Source organism: Symphodus melops (assembly GCF_947650265.1).
Source record: "Symphodus melops genome assembly, chromosome: 7".
In the NCBI taxonomy this organism is placed as follows: Eukaryota; Metazoa; Chordata; class Actinopteri; order Labriformes; family Labridae; genus Symphodus; species Symphodus melops.
Genome location: NC_136697.1, coordinates 7543006 through 7563814, shown reverse-complemented (window position 1 = coordinate 7563814; position 20809 = coordinate 7543006). Strand labels below are relative to the sequence as shown.

General features: G+C 40.3%; 1 protein-coding gene across 3 annotated transcripts in view; it reads left to right on the top strand.

Moving 5' to 3' along the window:
• Positions 1-14592: 14592 nt before the first annotated feature.
• dlgap1a (discs, large homolog-associated protein 1a) overlaps positions 14593-20809 on the top strand; it is a 66344-nt gene continuing 60127 nt past the window's right edge. The window contains exon 1 of one of the 3 annotated variants that reach the window (XM_079347789.1): positions 14593-15005. The gene's annotated coding sequence lies outside the window, so the exon portion shown is untranslated. The remainder of the gene's footprint in view (positions 15006-20809) is intronic. The other 2 variants (XM_079347790.1, XM_079347791.1) reach the window with 2 other exon arrangements.

The following is a 20809-nucleotide window of genomic DNA, read 5'->3' as shown; positions in this document are numbered from 1 at the left end:
TCATTTATTGCAATCAAAGTCATTCTAACGATTTGTTTGACCTTATTTCATTTGGTTTATGAAAATATTGAATAAATGTTTGTAGGTAATTTAAAAGGACGCTCTCATGTGCCAAATTCGGAGTGAGTGACAATTTGGGTGTGTGTTTGTGTGAGATTGTTTGTTGTGCGAGGGGAAAGAGAGACGATTGGCTGTGGGTGGCACAGTCCCCTGTGAGTGTTTAATATAAACTCTGGAGCATGTTTTGACCCTGAACCAGCACAATTCAGACAAATAATCAAATAAACAAAGCAGCTCATTCAATTGTGCAACATGAACAAGTAGCCACGGCTGAGTGACGTTACCCCTGGTTTCCCACCGACAGCTTACGTTCAGTGATTCCCAGGGGCATTTCACGGGGTAATGCATCACAACTTGTCCTCTTACATCCTCTTGCAAGTGACAACTTTTGTTTTCTTTTCACTTATTTACAGGAAGATATTTGGATTCATTCTCAAAAGGTCTGAGAGGCTAAACAAGGAAGAGTCAAAGCATACCACGTGATGCGTCTGAACGAATCACGTTATCATAAACCAACACAAACCATTGATGTTACCTCCCGTTAAACTTTCACAGTTACTTGTAGAAAGGAAATGTCCTTATTTGGATTACATAGTTAGCTGCAGGAGAAAGAGAGATTTACAGATATCAGTCATGACAGCCGTCACACAGCATGTCCCGTTAGAACGCTAACTTTCAGGCAAACTAAATAGAAAATTAAAGCAGATAAATGAAGTGTCTTTTCATGTACATCTTTTAAAATGTCAAACAGTTGTCCTTTTTATTGTTTAGGTCTTTGAGTCTTTCATTTCAAATCTAAATCCACTCCATCATCACACACTGAGTCCAGCCCTCTGAAGGCAGCTCTGACACACACACACACACACACACACACACACACACCTACACACACGGAGTAGGTGGATGAGAGGTGGAAGGAGAGCAGGAGAGCGACATGTTTCTTAAATTAAGTTTCGTCCATATGAGCTGATATAACTTCTGATTAAGACAAAGTTCAGCTTCTTGAGCTGCTTGGGATTCACACAAACACATCACCTGCACTGCAGGTGTAGCGGCTAAATTAAAAAATCAGCAGCACATCCGCTCCGTTAACAATATGTATGTGACCATGGCATCAACAAACACTGAGGCGCCTGTAGAATGAACATGCCTCTGAATCGGATGAGGATTTCAGAGACACTTTTAGTGTAGCTTATGAGAAAATGGTGGTTTTGGTTTGCATCAAAAAACACAACAATGGCATGCTTCACGTCACCTGACTGAAATCCCACGTACTAAAATGTGACTATAGCGTATGCTCATACTGCACCGTCATGGTAAAAGGATATATCGTCCAGCTGTGGTTTGAAGTTTGTTTTATTTCTTAAAACGCTGTCTCACGTTTGTGTTTTTCACTAAAAGATATATAAAAGCAATGTTGATTGGAGTGAACACATCAGACAGAGGATCCACTGATTGATAAGCAGGTTTTTTGGCAGTCATTAAAAATCGCTCTGGAAATTCAAATTAACATCTCTTCACAGGAATTTACAGTTAACACAGAAAAATGCTGGTAATTGCTGTAGATTATCAGTATCAAGGTGAGAAAGCCCCCCTCCTGCTTCTTGGACTGAATGAAGTTTTTACATGTAAATGATGTGAATACTGTGAGCGAGAGAAATGCTAAAGTTTTGACAGAACAAGCTCGTCCCACATGCAGGCAGTCCCTTCTTATTTGGAGACAGTTTTAACTACATATAAGGACACAAACAGTGTGGACACTGGAGAACCTGAGATGATTAACTGGCATGCACGTGATGCATGAAAACAGCTTTAAATTACAAACAGTGTCAATAACTCTTTCACATTTAACTATTCCCAATAATCAACCCAGCCATACAACAATTGGTTTAGGAAAAAACACGTTTTGCTTATTTTTTAGTTCCTTTTAATTCAGTGTGTTTTTTAAAGATAGTTGTAGTATGAAAATCTTGAAACAAATTTGATTAAATTAGTTAAAATAAAAATCATTACATGTACATTTCTGACTTTGATCATTCATCACAAATACTGTTAGAAACCACACGTCAACACACATCGACAAAAGTGACTCCAAGCAGTAAAAGTGAATCTACACTGACTCATTTCTCACTTTGCACACACTTTTTTTCCTTCACAGCTTAACACATCACCCACTGTGCTGAAGTACGGGGAAACACGTCAAGAAAAAGCAAAAATTCTTACAACACAAGAGAAGCGCAAGAATTATAAAACCAGGGTGTTTGATAAACCGACAAACTAAGTAGTATCTCACTTGGTCTGAAATCTTGTGAATTAACTGTTCACTGTAGATCCTGTGCAAAGCAAAAACAGCACCATGTACAGTATTTCCTTCCTGTTGTCAGGTCTGGTTTAAATGTAAAAAAAGTGAAGGAGCAGGGATGTTTCCAAATGAGGTGAACGACTTACAGTGTGCCGGTTGTGATACTTAACCAGAACTTGGTGCTCTTTGGTGACACCTCGGTTAATCTCTGCTCTCCTCCAGCGGCCCACCTCCAACCCCCTCTCCACCAAGTAGTTACGAATTTAAACACACCATAATTAAGCTCCATTAAGTGCAAGAGGTGGACAAAATTGTCTTTTGCTTGAGCTGCAATAGCCTATAGCCTGCACTGTTGTGTTAGCATGCTAATATTAGCACACTTAGAGACTCTCAGTGTACAAGTTTATCTGTAGTGTTAGGCCACATGTATGTCACTGATTTGTAGCACCTTTAGCATACGTGTTGGATAAGTCTGTGAAATCAGTCCATATTCATCATATCACATCGTGTGTGTGTGTTCCACAATAAAAACTTAGTTTACACCCGATGGTCACTATCTTATAAATTCATACCATCATGCACTGCGGTTCAAAAGATTTTTACAAGCGGAGCGAGGCGTTTGACTCTGCAACCTCAAACTCAAAAGTGTCTTCATTGGATAAAGTTGTGCTGTAGACCACAACATGAATGAAGTTACCAAGGATGTCTACATCTGTTCTAAGGTAAGTCAACATCCTATTTGAGGCAACATATCGTCACTTTGCTGGAAAGAAACACAAAGTTATCTTTAACTCTTCTAACGTTGAATTACATGAGCTAAAGCTAGCCTAACATTAGCTCCTCGCTGCGTTGTTCATCACGTTACTTTGTTAGCTGGGAGTTCTTTGGCCTGCTTTGTTCTAGTTTGTGGTGATCATACGTCATTGTTAGCTGTTGTCCAAAGGGCTCTAGTTGAACTAATGTTAACTTCAGCTTAGCATCATTAGCTAGTCTGTAGTAGGCGAGATAACAGCGGTTGGCATAGTTACATTTTTCTTATATTCTGAGCAAAAATCTTAACTTAAGTGGCCCTTTGATGCACCAAAATTGATAGTTTCCAAATTCTTGTTCACAAATAATTCACAGCCTGATTTACAGGTTATCCCTAAATACAGTACATGGGTTGAAAATTGATCGCTCTATTACTCTTCTCTGTAGACTATTTTCTGACTTATAGAGTGACAAAAGAGATAAACAAAGTTGAACCAGGCCTAATTAATATGTCCATATGTTTGTCTTGGAAACTTGCACAAATTCTGTGTTTTTCTTTAAGCATTGTCAATGGAGGGCCCAGCACCGAGTTTCTCCATCCTCACCAAGCTGCAAGTACAGGATCTACAGGTGCTGTCCATCTCCAAAAAAGAGGTATCTCAAACTTGTGCGCACACATCCATTAACTCACACAGGTTCGAGTCACGCTTGATACAAAAACAAACTGAAGGCAAAAATCAGAAAACGGATATGCACACATGTTTTGAGAAACACTTTGTAACATTTTCTGACATTTTATAAATCCATTTTATATCGATGACTTCATACAATAATCCAAAGATTCATTGGTGAAGTTATTGATACGTGCAGCCCTAATGATATTATTTTTCTTTAACATGTGAATTCACTCCCAGAAGGAACAAAGGACTGAAAAATCAGGAGAGGAGGTGAGATCTATTTCTTGGGACAAAACCTTTTTACATGAAATTCATGAAGCTTTGAATTAAAGAAAACATCTTTGTAGACCCTCTCGATTTACAGATTTACTCTTGTGCAAAGAACAAAATCACATAAGTCAAGTCCACTTGTCCAATGTTGATGACTTAGAAGTCTTAGTTGGGAAAGCTTCTTCTATGGTCATCTCTCTTGAGCCAAAGGGGCACTTTATTTTCAAGCTGTCTGCATTCCCAATCATCACATATAACAGCATCTGGGTTTGCTCCAAGAAGTGGCAGTTCCGTCTATAGCATTAGGCCAGCATCGTGTACATGTCGAGCTGGATATTTCTCTTGGTAGAGCTGCTTTGCCTTTGGCTCATTGGCACTGCCGTAACTTGGGGTAATTTTTTCTTTTCAATATTTATCCAAACTTAGAGGCTGTCAGCCTTCCTGCGCGCTCTTTGTGCCATTTCTCACAGGCAGCCTTGCCTTTGCCGCCACTTGGATTTTTCCTTGCATCTTTAAGATTGAAACTCTGAATGACCTGTTCAGTAGGTGTTTGTACAGTGATGTCTGGGGAGAGGGGCCGGGGGATGTTGTCGGCACAGGAACAGGATACAGCCAGGGATGATGCCGGCTTGTTAAACATTGGAAGCTACAGGACAATAAAATTCAAGTTATGACAAGAACAGAAACAGCTGAAATGTACGATATAATATAGCTATTATTAACATATAACACATGAGAGGGCGTGCCCTCTTGTGGTTATTGGCCCTGGTGTGCTGCGGTCTCAATGTATGTTTTTTAGCCAATTTATAGTTTTCCTTTAAAAGCATTTATGTTTCATAGTTACACAGTTTTCATTGTTTTACGTGTTTCAAATATGAAACTTATTCAAACACTCGATTAAGTGCACACTCAAGTTTAAATGATTTTGCTTTATATGTTTTCTTTAATTCATTTTAAACCATAAATGTGTATTTGCAGTGCGTCCAGAGGATGAGCAGCCACCCATGCAACAACAGCCAGAGGAAATGCTCGATCATGTGGACCAGCATCCGCCACTGGAGCTGCCCACAAGGGAAGTGGAGCAGAGCTGCTGACATTCAGGACTCTGCTGGCTCAGAAGGAGGCTGAAATTGAAGAATTAAAAAAGAAACTAACTCGACTGACACCAGAACTCCTGCACTGCAGCACTATGGAAAACAATTTCCAGTATTGCACTGGATTTAGTTATGATCATTTTAACAACTTGTGCTCTGTAGTGCCAAATACAGATTGAGCTCCTTTGGTCCCACTAATATATAAGGCTTGATCAAGAAATAAATCAAATGCCACCACGTCACCACATTTTGCTTGTTCTCATGAAGTTTGGCCAATATGTAGACTTGAAGGATCAGGCTTACAGATTTCAGATACCTGAGCGAAGTGCAGGCACTCTTTTCAACTCATGGGTTGATTACATGTTTGGTGTACTTGGTGGTTTTTCCCGCATGGCCACATAGAGACATCATAATCTCTCAAATGCCAGTTCAATATAAGAACGACTTTGCAGCAAGTCTGGCAATACTTGATTGTACACAGTTTAAGATTGTGAGGCCAAGTTCATTTGTACTGAAAAATCAAAGTTTCTCAAACTACATGTCAACTCACTCTCTGAAATCACTGATTGCATGTGATCTACTCTGTTTATTGGATCATTGTCTGACAAGGAAATCGTTCAGAAAAGCAATTTTCTAGAGTTCATGGCTCATAGCCACCTCAACAAGGGGGATGGTGTAATGGTGGACAAATGATTTCTCATCGAGAAGAGAGTTAATCTGAGAGTGAATACTTCCCTTTTGCTCAATGAAACAAACAGATGTCTGCAACTGATGTCCACAAAACAACAAAGGTACCTGCTCAGAGTTCATGAGAAGACAGCTTTCGCCAAAGTAAAGAAATTCACAATTGTATCGGGGAGAATACACAACAGCAGTTTGGGCAACGTAAATAAAATGTTGTAAGCCTGCTCTGAAATGTTCAGCCTCACATATTATAGTTATCCTGTATTCCTTCATGTGCTGAACAGGGGATTTAAAATGATGTCAAAAAGGTGGCTCATCAGAAATAGTTGTATTTTCTTTATACATATTTTTTATATATTTTATTTATTATATATATTGTGTTGACTTGAATTTCCCTCGGGATCAATAAAGTATCTATCTATCTATCTATCTATCTATCTATCTATCTATCTATCTATCTATCTATCTATCTATCTATCTATCTATCTATCTATCTATCTATCTATCTATCTATCTATCTGATCGATAATCTACTGTGATTAGCTGCAAATGTTCCACATTTTGACCTCTGGGGGCCCACGACACATCTTTATGAGAAATGACTGGATGTTTCCAAGTGTAAATAAAAATGAATTGGTTGACTTATAGCATTGTCTTCTTCGTTTGCATGAATGTTTGAATTATCTTTCCTGCAGATACTGTGCAGTGTGCCGACAGTAAGGGCCTGGTTTACTAAGATCTCAATTAAAGAGTACTGCTCATTGCAAAAGTTTGCACGTTTGGCTTGTGGGCGTTTTGCGGGTGATTTACTTATTAAGAACATTAGCGTGAATGACGTCAGGTGCAAACCTTGTGGAGGCCGTAGTATCTCTGTCAGGCTTTTGTGTGTTCTACTGGTTTAAGTCACTCGTGGCATCGTTACGCACCAGAAGCTGGTCAGCGCTGTGTCTGATCGGACATAAATGCCATGGCAACAGGTACTGAAGTTGGGGGTACAAGCATGGTGAGCCTCCATTCAAGCGTCCCACAGCGCAGCAGCAGGGGAGGGGGCTGTAGAGTGACCAGAGCACCAGAGACACACAACCCGAGAAAATGAAATGCCAAGTTTAAAATGTAATGTTGGCGAGAAGAGGGAAATAGGACGACATTATGTCAGTGTTGAAATTCTTTAGAATGCAGACGCTGTGAATGTTCAGTCACAGTTTAATCATGGCGTTTCTTTTAAACTATTATTGAAGCAAGATACAAAATAAATGCATACCATTTATTTTAAATTTTTTATTTTTATTTTTATTTAAACATGTTAACACGTCTTTTATTGTGCCTATGTCTCCTCCTAACTGCAGCCTGCAGTGCGTAACACTGGGGCTCTTGGATTAGCACGTTCTTTTCAAAGGTGTTAAATTCAGACACCGTCACAACCACCGCAATTTTTGCCCGTCTTGGTAAATCACACTGCGTGTACTAACTTAACTTCTTTACATTTTCTCCTCCCAGTATTTTGCACGCTGAGGCAGAAACGCCTCGTTTTGCATATTCATTAAGGCAAACGTACTATTTGAACAATACGTGTTGTTTTGCTCATATGAAAGACGCAATCCTCACTGCACGCTGTTAGTAAATCAGATAGCACATTTTTTGCTGGTGATATCAAGTTTGCACACGTTTTAATACACACAAACGTTTAGTAAATCAGGCCCTCAGTGTATTATTTACCTGGTAGCTCACATCCGATTGGTAGTTCCTTCAGTCAGATTGACCAGGTAACTTATACTGGGGTCCCAGTCCCGTTTTTTATGATATCATATACTTCTGCTCTCACACCGGACTCTTTCCTATAAAAAGACAGCAAGGTTCTTTTAGTTAATGCATTGCAAAAGATCACCTCACAATGTGGCAGTCATACTTGGATGCTGAAAGTAAAACACACAGGGACTGTTTAACTGCAGAATCAGTAGACTATGAAGAGTGAAGGTTATTTTGCTTTAAGTAAGACTTTGAAGTCCCTCCTGTTGATTAAAAAAGAGGAGCTCTCCCCAATATTACCTGTTTGGGTTGAAGGAGCAGATGAACGGCTTCTTTTTCCGTTAAGCCTTTGCTTTGGCAACAATATCGTGATAGGTTGGCTGCTTGTGCTCCTCTTGCCTCTTGGCCGATGCCACTGCTGGGCCTGACTGCTACAAGACAGCTGATCTCTCCCTCGCAGCAGGTCCACATGGAATAGGCCAATAATATGGCAGCAGCAACCTGGTTCCCTAAGGAGTCAATCGCAATGATGTGTCAGATCAATGACATGGAACTTGTGTATATTAACAGATCTATAGCAAAGCCTAGTATATTACAAAACTCTGCTTTTGCAAAAGAAAAATCTAGCTCTGCTAATACAGAGCTTTAAGCTAAGTGTAGATACAAATTATAATAATAAGCTTGGAGCATTTAGCATAGTCTATTTTGCCGGATCACTTCAAGTTATCTTAATTAATTGAAGGTAAATTAGACTTCTCAGCCTGCAGTGGATGAACAATGCTGATCCTCCATCTTGTTGTCTGAGATGGTGATGGCACTGAGACGAGGTCTATCATGTTTACACTGGGACCTGTAAACTTTAGCATGAAACTGAAGCTTTTTATCGACCTTCTCAACAAAAATAAAGGATTGAAATATCCCGCCAATGTGCAGTTTAGATCCTGTTGTTGACTCCTCGTGATATCTGATCTTTCTGTCTGCAAATATCAGCGATGGCCTCGATGAACATCTCCTACTGTGACACCTGCCATCGGGCCTGTCACTGAATGTTGGGCGTGGCTTAGCCATAGCTCAATTGGGGGGTTTGTAGACAGACTAAGGACACGTATTAGTGTTAGAAAAGCATAGTAAAGTACACTTTGCATAGTATATGACCTTTACATGTGAGTTCAGAGAAGAAAAACATGTTATAAAGGATTGTTACAACTACTTCAGCTTCTAAAGAAAGAGTAATCAGTCAACACCTCGTGCAACACCTGCAGACATCGTTCTGTCAGAGTGAATATTTCCTGTTTGTTTTGGAAGCTGCTGCACTTTTGGGAGCCAATCATTTCAGGGGTTTAAAATTATAATCCATTAAATATTTTTAATCCCTGCCCTCAGCCAAAACAAGTCAACACACACCCAGGCTTATCCTGAAACACACACTCACACACACAAAACCCTCTGTCACTTTAAAGAAGGCATCACTGTGCAAACATAAAGGCCTCTGAAGGACTGAAGTGCCCTGCAGGTTATGAAACATCCTACACTTTTCTCACTGTCGTGTTTCTAATATGAAGCTTTAATGAAATCCTGACTGAAGGATGCACACGACAACAAACACACGACCAATATGACTGAACGCAGCTTTTATTTGGAGGTTGTTTTGGTGACATGTCATCCTCATCCTCAGCCTGCAGATAAATCTCCTCTTTGAACTGATGTTTTGACGTTCATGGAATATTTGATACATTCGACATTTGCATGAATGATGAAATGAAACATAAACAGGGACGGGGATCAAACCAAAGTGTAATTGGCATTCTACAAACACTGCATGTTTGCTCAGTCTTTAGGGGCTTGGGTTTGGGGCCAGAGGGTTGCTGGTTCAAGTCCTGATGTGGACCAAATTTGGAGATTGGTCTGGTGCCAGTACACCTGAGCGGGGCACACGTCTGTGGGCAGCCCCCTCACTCTCACATCTCTCCATTAGTGTTGTGTTGTAATGTGCTGTGTCCCCAATTTGCTCACGCTGCTTTATATATAATTTAATGTTAATGTTAATTTACGTAACTGCCTCTGCTCTCAGTGTGTGAATGTGTCATGTGACCTGCTGTGTAAAACAATTTAAGTAGCCAGAAGATTAGAAAAGTGCTATACTGTATGAGCTCAAGTCCTATGTACAACACGTGTTCTCAACCATCACAGAATGCTTTAAGAGTTAAAAAAATGAAAACACAGAAACAAAGAATTGAACACAAACATTTCACTTTTCACTTTCTGAAAACCTGATTTTAAAAACAGAAAGTGTGGGACTACACTAACTCCATGTGATTGGCCAATACCCAAGTCTTTAGCAATGTTCATCTCCTGTTTACATTTTTGTTTAGTGAAATGTTTTTTGCTGTTCTGGGCCACCGTAGTTCAAGGACACTGTGTAGTTGAAGCAAGTCGAGTCTTGTGTTTTCTTTTTTTTCAGTTTTTCATGAAAAAATGTTTTTGTGTACCATGAAATATTTCTATTGCTTCATGAAATGTTGCACTTGACCTTCACTGCCACTTGAAACAGTAAAAACACGACAACAACATTTATACAACTATTGCACATTAACGTCATCATAACCAACAAGACTCTCCTGATAGTGCAAGAACTCTCTTCCCCAGGACGCCGGCTGCTGCTGGCTTACAATTGTCATCAGTTTTTTTCTTGTTCTTCCTCCTCCTCCTCCTCCTCCTCCTCCTGTGCATTGGTCCCTCTTTTTCAGCTTTTCTCAAGCCATCATCATCAATGATTCGAAATCCTAAAAAATCTCCTTACAATCAAGACCTGATTCACAAAAAGATTGTGTCTCTCTTGCTGCTCACCCTGTGCATATAACACCATCACTGTGTGTGTGTGTGTGTGTGTGTGTATATATATACCGTATATATATATATATATATATATACAAACATCCACAGAGAGTTAAAAGCTTTCCTAACTGCAGCCCAGTGCAAACAGCGTCTCTGTGTAGGTGCTGTTTGGGCAGATTTAAATGATACATTTCCCCTTCTATGTCTAATTCACATACTTCAGCCCTAACCGCTGCAAGCAGAGTGAAAAAACCTCCTGTCTGCAGAGAGCTGGTCAGAGTCGGTAAATGGTAAATGGACTTTAGGTGAATAGAGCTTTAGTCTTCTGACTACTCAAAGTGCTTTTACACAGCAGGTCACACCACATGCACACACTGATGGCAGAGGTTGCTCTGTAGTGAGACCATCAGAAGGAACCAATCCCATTCACACACTGCAGACAAAGCAGCAGGAGCAAATCAAGCGTCTTGGACACATTGGACTTGTAGCTGCTGGAGCTGACCTAACAGTTGGAGGCTACCAACTTAGCCACAGCCGCTACTACCCAGTATTTATTCTTCACCTATCGAGCTTTCCATCATTTAGGGGCATGTTCAGAAGGGTGGCCAGGGGTGGCATGGACCCCCTTGAAATTTCATTGGCCCATCCCAGGTGCCACCCCAAAAATCCTAAATTGTGATTGGCTTTATGCTCTGTCAGAGACAGGACTTATGTTATAACCAACTATGAGGCTGCGAGTGTTTGTGTTTACATATCAATGTAACATAGTTTCTTCATACTTTAAATTGTAAATTGAAAGTTTTTGCACATTTATTTCATAAAACAGGTACATAGGAAAGTATTGTACATTCTGGAGCCAAAATAATCCTTAAGTTTCAATTCTGCAAACCTTTCTGTGTTCTCATCTCTCTCCATTTTTCAAAAGCATCTCCAATATCGATCCTATTTGAGAACGTTTCTGCTTGTGGATCTTATTAGAAAAACCGAGGCCATTTAAAAAAGAAATGAATCAGAGCTATTTAGTTTTTTTGTACCAGGCTGTAAACATGTTTATTTACCAGTTCTCTTGCCTGCTATCGTCTCTACAACAGCTGTTGGTTTGCCATTTTCCTGGCAAATCGAGTGAGTAAAATGGCCTTGTGGAAGTGCCTTGAACCCGCCTACCTTCTCTGTTCATAACAAATACAGACCCTTCGGGACGACTTGAAATGTAGGAGGAAGGACGTACAAGCTGCATGCATCGTCGTCAGAAAAGCCAGAACTCCAACTTAGTATGTTTCCTTAATGTCTGATGATATAGCAAGGCCATTTCATTCAGTTAATATCTTACATATTGCTCCTTTAAAATATCAGCTACCTTGTAAAAATGTTGTTTTGTTTGAGAAATTCACAGTTATAGGTCATATAATAGTTTTTGTTGAGTTTTAAATGAAAAGTTTCACAATCCTACTGAAAACACCACAAACTGGAGGATTGATCAGGACTAGATTACCTGATTATATTACGACTACATTGGCCTTTTTTAAACCTCCTGATCCTGATTTCAAGAGTGATTTCTATCTGATAGCTTTAATCCTGCTGGATTACTTTTGAACTACCGGCTCTGGATGAACGTCTTCACCAAACAAATTAGAAGATTCATGACCTTTATGCTTCTAAGTAAAGGCCGTACTATTTATGAAGTTCTTCACAAGTCAGCGTCATGAGAGGAGATCTCACAGAGTTCAAAGCTCTGAGCACATCCTTCATTAGTGCAAAACACACACACACACACACACACACACACACACACACACACACACACACACACACACACACACACACACACAGTGGTAGAGAAGGTTAAATTCACTCAATAATTCAATGATATTCTACGTAATTGGTCCATGTGTGGATGCAAAAGTATGGTACTTGACGAAAATGAAGGAAGTCTTTGATTGTGGAGGAAAGCAGCTTTCAAAGATCAAATGTAGCTTTGATTGTTTTCATACTAAAGAAATAAAAAATTAAAGACTAAAGGTATTTCTTAATTCATTCATTTCACTAATGTGTCATCTAGCCTCTCATGAGGCAGATGTGTGACATTTTGGCACTACACCAATCATGTCACGTCTTTGGTCAAAAAACTTCCATGGAGGCTCTGAGCTCCTCCAGGAGCCTCCTTTGTCCTTGCCTCCTTCTTTAGGTGCGTTTAAGGAAATGAGACATGCTTCATCATGGTGAAGGATGTTTTCTATTTCCGGAAGAGTGAAGAAATAAACGACGTACAAATGCGAAGCACCCTTCAACTGTAGTAAAAAATATCATCCAATGAGAAGCTGTGTGTACCTTAGGTGCAATTGTATGATGTGTGAATAAGATGCTGTGAAATTTAGCTTCCAAGGAACTATTGATTTGTTCTTGTGACCTGCAGCTTCAGACACATAAGGTGTTTTTCCAAAGAGCTCTCACAGCTCTACATATAGACTCTCGTTCCAGGCTGATGCATCACAGCGTGAAGGTTCCTTTCATGGAGTAAGCATGTTCTCTCCGTGCATGTGTGGGTTTTCTCTGGGTATTCTGGCTTCCTCCCACAGTCCAAAGACTTTATCGCCAGGTTAATTGGTGACTCTCTAATGACCATAATTGGTCTATATGTGCGCCCTGTGATTGAGTGGCGATCTGTCCAGATTGTACCCCGCCTCTCGCCCAATAACAGCTTAGATCTGCTCAAGCTCCATGTAACCCTGAAAGGCAAAAGCAGTATAGATAATGGATGGATGGATGAATATATTGATATTCACATATAAAAGGATATGATATAATATGACATAATGTCTTACATGAATGATCGGTATCAAAACGTTCCCGAGCTTGAAATGAACCTCAGACCTTCAAACAAATAATTACCAAGAGCTGCCATGTGCAATCTCCATCACGTTGTCTTTGCATGAATACGTTGGCAACAGGTTGTTGTTGAAAATGTTGCCAAGTATTTGCACAATTTAGACATTTTGAGTTTGCTTTTGATTTTGGTGGTTCAATGAGTGTTTTCCTTCGCTGTCTGGAGTAAATCTTCAGCAAGCAGGTCTTTAAATACAGCAGGATTCATCGTATGCCGATGTGGGAGCGGGAAAGGCAACAACTCGACAAATTAGATCATTTCACATCAATGTATGATTTGTACACAGGAAGCTTTCTTTTATTCGTTGACTGATCATAAAAATATGACTTAGTTATGGTGACTTAGCCCTTTGGATTGTGTCACTTTTCAAAAAGAGTTTAGCAACACACTAAATAAAAAGTTAAATGCATTCATCAATGTTGATTACAGAATGGATTGCGGCTGCTAAAAGCATGCTGTGCTTCATTGGCTCCCTCTCTCTGCTTCCTCTCGAGGTAAAATTCACACGAACGATATTCAGATGCAATTAAACCCAAAGAGTTGTTGCTCTCATTTTACCAGCTGCATTCTCAGCGCAAAATGCACTCTTACGCTGACAGAGCTCATTCCATTCGCCTGATGAGCTGCGAGTGTCGGGGGAACTCTGCCTCTTATTCCAAAGCTGAAACTCAAACACTGTGATGTGAGAAAATGAGTTGAATGTACCTGGTTTCAAAAAAAGTTCCTTCATTCATGGAGCAAGCAAAGGAACAGCAAAGAGCACTTGCTCAGCAGTTGTGACGTAACAGCTCCAGACCGCCTCCACACGTGCATAAAGTGTAGAGCCACTGACTGAATTCACTCCTGATTGTGTTAATAATAATTAACTAATCATTTATTTCAGATCATCCAGGAGGGGAATTGTTGCCACGATAACTTGACATCTTTTAAAAAATACTGCGGCGCAGTTACCACCAACTCTCAGCAGTGCTGAGCGTGGCTGTTAGCGATCCACATATCTGTTAAAAAAAATGCCACCATTCCACTGACATGTTGACGATATCTCATTACAGCCAATAAGAGCAAATGAGAGCCTTTGCTAAAAGGAGGATGCTTCCCCCTGTTGTTGCATCCGGTCAATGACTGACATTGCTCGTAGACGATTCTCTAAACATGAACCTGCTGCTTCCATCAATACTTCGGGAGTTATTTCTTTCTTCCTTCAAAGTATGAGTTGTTTTCAGACCTGCATTAATGTATGAATAAGGTGATATTTATAACAAGATAGGATATGAGTCATGAATTATTTTGAGAAAATCTATGAAACAGACATTAAACACCCCCATGTATCTGGAAAAGAATGATCTTTGTGCCCGACTATGAGAATGGCAGTCAACTGAGACTCTGACAAAGGAATTGATATGGGCTTAGCCTTAGTGTGCATTTTAGTTGATGTCAATGTGTAAAGTCCCAAACTAAAGGCTGCCGCAGGAACTCTCCTGATTTTTCTCTTAGAATGATTTTCTTTACATGATCAGACTTTTCTGGAGTCTAATGTGCCTGAATAATTGACTGGACCAGTACTAACTGTTCTTATGTGTGTGTGTGTGTGTGTGTGTGTGTGTCCTTTTCTACACAGCTGGAGTAAATGTGAGAGCAGTGTTAGAGAGATGTCTGTCCCCTGCAGTTAGCGGGAGCTCTACAATGATGGAAATTTAAAAGAGGTGAGTGAGAACTCTCCTGGATTCGCTATCCAAATATCCTATTTTACTACACTTCAGTTCATTGTTGCAGCCTTCATGGAGCTTTGATCTGTTTAAATCCACTCTGACGCTTCAAACTTTTGACTCAAATCCAGGGTAAAAACATGCTTTAGTTTCTGTCATTTACATGAGTGTGAACTGAGTGCACACTGAACAAAAGTCCAAAATCTGATGTTCAGTATTACAGAACAGTCTGTCTGTGTGACATAATCTATCATCATTATGAAGAGGAGATTTGACTTTCTGCTCCGCAAAAAAAGTTGAGGCCACTTTTTAAAGAAATATCAGACATGTGAAAGGAAAATGGGCCAACAAAGGTCATTCTTTGTTTTTATTGTTGCTGCTTCTGCTGCTGTAGTTTGCTCATTGTGAGTCTGCTTCTGCTCAAGGTTTTTTGCCTCTTAAAGGACGTTTTTTTTCACCACTGTAACTATGCATATGCTCATGACGGATTAACTCTGGGTCTTTGAAGATAATACAACAAAGAGTAAGGTTTTTCAGCTGTGCTTTTTCTGAAGCGTCACCCATCCATCCACTTAAAAACTGATCTATCCGTCTTTTTAGAAACCGTAATCAGAACTAAAATCTGCTCATAGTCTGTATAGTTTCTTCTACTGGCGATTATTCAATAGTCCGATATGATTGCCGTAAGCCTTTAGTTCTAAAACAAAGAAATAGGATTTTATTTTGATAATCAGAAGCTCATGAAGCTCCAGGGGGCAGCGCTTTCCTGATCTGCAGGTGAGAGAGCATGAGAGAAAGGCTGCAGGCTGCAGACATACTCTGTCGCACTCAGCACACATGCAAACATCTAATAAAGTACGCTGTAGTTTACAATGATTTTAGAACAGCTGAGGGGGTTTAAAGGTCCCATATTATGCCCTTTTGGGGGTTCACATCTGTAATTTATGTGTCTACTAAAGTATGTTCACAAGCGCTAATGTTCAAACTCTCATCTGCCTGTATTTCTAACACGCAGAATCCCGTAAATAAATAAAAAATAAATTAGTAAAGTCTGATCTGATTAGTCTGATTAGGCTGATTTGCTCTCTTGTAATTGGTCAGTCGTTCAGGTTTGTTCTCGTATATGTCCCGGCCCTTTTGCCATATTGGGAATGCTACTGTCAGTCCGAGGGTAGCTTGTGCTTGCGACAACAAACCAATGGGCTTGGATCAGTGACATCTTTGTCTTGTGATGTCGAGCGTTACATGCGGCTATTGCTACTGCTAAAAGTAGGAGGTAGGAGAAGCCGTGTTTACTCAGACTTTGAATTTTTGCACATAGATGTTTCTAAACATGCACAAGACACCTGGAAAACACACTAAAGAGCAAATAAAACCAGAAAAAGAAGAATATGGAACCTTTAACACTTATTTATCAATGTGATCATTGCCACTTGTAGTTTTCGCTTTGTCACATTTCCGTCAATAAGTTTCATCTCTTCTTTGTCATAGTTGACAACGAGAGGCGGGGTTTCAACCTGCACTGATAACCAGCCAATCACAGGGCTGACATACAGAGACAGACAAGCAGCCACACTTACCTTCACACCTACTGAGAGTCACCATTTAACCTAACAAGAAACCTGTCCAGCCCGGTTTTGAACCAGGATGTGAGGCAACACACTAACCCCTGCACCATCATGCAGCCTGCAAAAACACACATTATCCACTTAATCACAATGACCTTCACTGAATAAAAAACAAAACAGTGAGTAACAACAGAAAGTTATTTCTAGCTCGACTAAGTATTTCAAAGGATTTTATGTAGTTCAAATGTCAAAAAAAATCTGGACTATGATGGAACGCTGCAGTGAATGTGGTCATCAGCTTTGGTTTGTAGGGCAAAGACGGATTCACCAACCGTCAGCAGCAGAACTGGACATGCTAGTTCCTCGTAGATGATGTAAAAAAATCAGCATTAAACCTTCAATCTAAAGTACATCATCTGTCTCATATCATTCTTGAGGAATATGACAGGCAAAGAGAGGCGGTAGAGGAATGATTCACGCATCTCTCACAGTCAGTTGGTCGTTTCGGTCCCCACCTCCTTCACACATCCCACCACTGAGCTGTTCCTTTCTATCTGTCTGTATATTTTAGGCTTCAGAGGCATGCACAAACCCAGGATTTAATTTCTGAGTATAAGAGAGCAGCTCTGCAGCTCTGTGCAGAGGAGCAGCAGGTACTAAGATAGAGAGAGAGAGAGAGAGAGAGAGAGAGAAAGAGAGACACACAGACACACACACATACAGCGGGAGAAGCAGGGTAAGCCCACGCTCTTCTCTTCTCAACCTTGTTCTAAAGGCTGGGTTGAATCATAACAGTCAGTGGGCGAAAAGAAAGAGAAAAAAAATCCTTTCCACGCAGATTCTGACGTACATCTCTAGTCGATTGGGGGTCGTATTAAATGGATGATGGGAGAAAGAGGAAGAGAAGGAGTATAGTTGATAGCCTCCAGCAGTGCTTAGTCGCTCTATCTCTTTCTCTCTGCAGGATTTTAATCGTTGTTTTGTCCCTTTAAGAAATGTATTCCAGCTGGATGACTTTCATGAGTACAGAAGCAGATTCAGTCACAAATACTGGCGTCAAGGATTTAAGTGTTTGCAGCAGATAGATTTGACAGAAATGTGTTAATGAGAGGAAGCTCTCAAAGAATTCAATCAGTAAGAGAAAGTTATCCCACAGAATCATCGTCTTCAGAGCTCGAAACTCAACATGTGAGTCAAGGCAGGCTGGTGACATTTACAGCACCGTGACACTCTGCAAAACGGCCGGCTTCTGGTGAGCATCCCCAAAAGTCGAATCCTGTTTGCTGTCTGTGAAAAGCTCTGAACGCTTTCTCGAGGTACTCCTTACAGCAAAAGTAAGGAGTACCTCGCTAACAACAAGTTATGTGCTAACACTGTCCGGTTCCACTGTCAAGCATGACGCTAGATATCTTAAATCAGGACAGAACTATAACAATTATCGATGAGGTTTCCTTCATAACTCCCACAGATGGAAGAATTGAAGTCAGAGAAGAAAGAAGTCAAAGTTGTAGTTTTTCTGGCTAGCTGAAACATAGTTGCTACAATGCTAACAAAGTCGATTGAGGCAGTCCTGCTGATCGCTAGCATCCTGTGTGCTGAAACTTAAAAATAAAAAAAAAGAGATGGTGTGTTGCCATGTTGGCCATCTTGCAATGGTGCACTGCTGAAATTTAACTCGATTTGGTGAACCAGCTCATGGCTGTAAAGTCGTTTGCGGTTGGCCAACCCAATTATCTGAAATCACAGAAATTCATTCAACTGAACGTGAAATCAGGAACAGTCGATCAGGCCGTGATCATTGCACAGCATACGACGCAGGACCGACATGAGGTTCAGCTCAGCTGTGCGACTCAAATATTGTGTCTTTAAAGGCCTCCATTTGTACAGTGTATGCCCGCTCTAAGAAGGCTCCTGAACTGAAGCGGTCTCATCATGTGATGCTCAAAAACTAACCCAGTTAAGAGAATGAGCAGGTAAACCAGACCACCTGGGTTTTTTTTATCAACAGCTTATCGAACCATTTTTATTTGTTGCCAGGGGTTAAGTGCTGTAACACGTAGCAGGACATCCAGCTCAGACCCATTCATCACTCTAATCAGCCATGTCCACAAGGCCTGATATGATACCGGGGAGTTCTAATTATTTACATGAATAATCTGTGCTGTAAAGTTCACGCCATCCGCTCCAGATCAAGTATGAAGAACCATGGTTTCAAAACATTCTGTCCAGGTCAAACCTGAGGATCTGTACACAGGTGAAACATCATTTTATTGAGCATGTAACATGTTGTTTATCTAGAAACCAAAGACCCTTTGTCGCACAGTTAAAATCTGGTATTCTCTCTCCGGCAATTGAAGTCGGTCGATTCAGAAATATTCCAGAAGAAAACAAACAAAAGCCCTTTTCTTTTGCATTGAAAAATATATGATGATTCAGAAGAATTATTGTTTTATGAAGTATCTCGTCAAAATCCTCTCATATTGAGGCGGACAGATGTGCAAAAACTGGCTTGTTAAATTTGGTCTCAAAAGCTTGGAGAGAAAGAAAGAGATTCTGTTTTATTAAGGTTGGTCTTGCTTTCTGTCTTCTCTTCTTATTTTGTGGCAATAAATAGATGTTCTATGCACTTTGATAACTCATGTAGGGCTTTCACACTAGCAGAAAACTCCTGAAAAACTCAGGATATTTCCCAGAGGGGCTGTGTATGTGAGTGCAAACAGCCACATTTTTTCCTTCTGACTTCACCCAGAGTTTCTCCTGCCAGACCCCTTGTATTTTTCTGCAGCATGTCAGAGAAGGCTGATGTTAGAACGCCACAGGATCTTCTCCACGGTGACTTTTCCATACTATGACTGCCACACTGTGCGTAGAGTCTGCACGCGACCACTACGATCTCCGTGCATGTAATTAAACAGCTGCGTTTTCTGTTCTTTCATATAGTGTTCTCCTCTCTGGAGATAATTTTCTTTTAACTACTGAAATGTTTGGTCATGATTACTCCTTATTTTCTATCTATCTATATAGGAATATATATATATATATATATATATATATATATATATATATATGTGTATGTATGCATACATAAATATATAGTTTTTTAATTTTTCAATACAGATTTAATAACAAGAATTCACTTCGCCAGGCTCAATTTTAATTGGCTTGCCTTCATCATACAAAAAACTGTCATCTATAAGTCTTGTACACTTCATGTTAAAACCTCTAGAGAGACGTAATGACATAGATCAGAGAGCAGATGTGAAGTATTCTCTCTACAGACTCTCACTGTCGGTAGACGCCTTGCGCATGCACGGCAGACACCGTGCATGCAGAGCCTTCTCAGTTGAAGGTTAGGTGGTTTTGTTCTGTCCTGAGGTTCTCTGCGGAGTTTTTCACGCAGAGACATCTTAGTCACGCTGAGTCAAACAGGAAACCCACAGGAGGGTGGATGAGTGTACAGTAGAGGGAAGTGCTGACACTGAAGATGCAATCGGACCAAACTTTTATCACAAGTCGTTTTTTTTATCAGCCCTGTGTAAGAGATCGTCACGGCTGAATGGAAACTGTCCCTCCCTTTTTCACAGAGTTGAAAATGGACCTGTGATGGTAACCGGAAGAGGAAGCAAACCAAATGAAACTTTGCAAATTATGATTTAGATACATAAATATCCAACACAAAGAAGTGAAGAATGCAGAGTAAGAGTAATACAATCAATATGGCCAGACAGTGTCAGGAGTGGAAGTATGTTCATGTCTGCATTTAGATGTTTGTGAAGAGCTTACCTGCAGTCAGATCTCACTTCTTTGTACACTATGCATGTAAAAGAACTGTGAAACTTCCGAACATAATCACCCTCTCTCTTTGTCTCTCTTCAATAATCATTTCAGAGTGGTATTAAAATGTTCTCTTGTCATGAAGCCTATTACAGTTACATTGTACAGTTGTGCGGTGTTATGAAATATGCTGCAGACTGGAGTCTGTCAGCAGTGACAAACTGAGATCAGCATTATATAAACATGTCCAGCCCCTCTGAATCACCAACTATGATGAGCTGTTTGTGTGTCAGATACCTCTTTGACGTCCCATCCTCTTCCCTGTGTTGGGGTGTCCAGTTTTTAAAAAAAAATCCACTGTCCCTCTCTGAGTCATCTCGTTCATCCCTCAGGCCGGCTGCACTAGTTGTGAGTGTTACACAGTGTCTGGGCGTAGACAGATAACAGTTTGTACCCACC